We start from the raw sequence: 2,041 nt of genomic DNA, 5'->3' as shown, positions 1-2,041 counted from the left end.
TGCTGAACAAGTCTGAAGTGCCTAAAAGAGTTTTGTTGGTCCAGCCCCCTGCTTTGGGTGACACCGAGAGGGAGGGAGCAGGAAAAAAAGTAACAAGAGAATAAAAATGGTCTTCATGATGTCAGTGTAGTGTTGAGTAACTCTTCATTTGCTGCTAATCTGTTCGCAGAATCTATTTCATTAGGAAGCATTTAAAAAAACTATAATAATAATTAATATAATGGATTTATTTACAAATAAAGCATTCTGATAAAGTTGTAAATCAAATATAAGTTTAATAATGAAGCATTAAATGAAATGAAACATTTATTATATATGTAGTTATCTATGTAGCAGAATACTCTCTGCTGGTTAATGCTGAAGATGCATGTGTGCATTTGTACGTGTGACTTCCTGTTTTTGTGTGTGTGTGTGTGTGTTGTCATGAAGGTGTCGAGGAGCTGCTCTTCAAGAGCATTCTGCTCTCAGAGTTGATATTTTATCAACCATGCAGTTTCTAACACAAGTTTACAAAAAGTTACTCCAGTGTTCCTTCCCCAACATGCATTTGCTAAAATAACCTTTAGCCTTTATTCATATGCAGAGGATCCTATGGGAATGCTTGTTTGACAGATTTAATGTTACATTGCACTGACATTGTCTAAAGTTCAATTTGCTCAAACAATGTTCTTCTAGCTGTTTTCCTTTTGGCTATATTCACAGATGGGACGAGTCAACAAGTAGGCTAAGGTCCCAGACCTCTCAACAATGGCACCCATTTGTGTAGTTCTGGCGTTGCTGGGACCTGTTGATTGATTCCTTGATATTGCAGCTTTACTAGCATTGTGAAAGAAAAATGTCTTTCTTCTTACATTATATTTTAAAATGGATGTTGTTGGCAAGAGATTTTATCACTACCCAAAAATAAACGAGGACTACTCAACATCATACATACATACAGTAAGTGCACTCTCAAGACAAAAACTTAAAGTGTTTTGATACCTCTTCAAGAGACCTCAAGTTTACTTTAGTGGAGAAGACATTCCCATATGATACACTATGATGATGTATTTTGGGATTCATAAACAAATATCCAAGCTGAGGTATGAAACAAGATTTGTATGACATTCTTCTTTCAGAGTTATAGTAAACAATGTTCTGGCTCTTCCTAGATTTATAATGCCAGTGAATGTGGTCGCGATTCTGAAGCAAAAATAAAAAGTAGTCCACACAGCTCCCAGGGGTGAATAAAGTAAACTTTAGCAACCATAAAGCAAAATGTTAAAATATCTACCCACAACACGCATTATGACAGCACACACTATTTTCATTTTCTTCAAAACTAGTAATTTGAAAAAAATCTATAATATATAAACATTGTGTTGCTTTGTTGAAGGATTGTTGTTGTTGTTTTTAATTCATGATTATTAATATGAATACAGAAAGGTTCAGTTGAATCTCTATTTGAACCATCATTCAGCGTTGCAGCCTTATATTATGGTAGACACCAGCTAACAGTACATGGGTAGAACAGGATATGAACAGGAAATTACAACAGATGGAACAGATCTGCTAAACATGTCAAAATAAACTCACATCTCTCTCATTCGTTTACATAATAGTGACTCTGCAGAGGTGTTGAATTTTTGAGGTGTGGCCAAATGTTTAGAGAGTCTTGTGATAAGAGACTAGTAACTCAAAGGTCATGAGTTCAAGTCTCGGTAACTTTAGGAATTGAAGGTGAGGGGAGAAAATATAATGCGCTCTCTTCTCACCTTTAATACTCATGACTGAGATGAGACCCTTGAGTAAGGCACTGAACCAAAAACAGCTGCCCCATGTTGTGTGAGAGCGTGTTCATTACTCACTGTTGTGAGTGTGCTCTTGGATGTAAGAAATGCAGAGCACAAATTCTGAGTGTAGGGCGCCATACTTAGCCACACGCCACGTCCTTCCTCTTTCCTCATTTCCTTAAATCGCTGTTAGGATGTACAGTAATATTGGGTTTCCCTATTAAACTTCCAACATATGTTAATAGTAAACACTGGGGCATAAATACAGA

Source organism: Carassius auratus, unplaced genomic scaffold (assembly GCF_003368295.1).
Source record: "Carassius auratus strain Wakin unplaced genomic scaffold, ASM336829v1 scaf_tig00017222, whole genome shotgun sequence".
Taxonomy (NCBI): Eukaryota; Metazoa; Chordata; class Actinopteri; order Cypriniformes; family Cyprinidae; genus Carassius; species Carassius auratus.
This window is presented reverse-complemented; position numbering follows the sequence as displayed.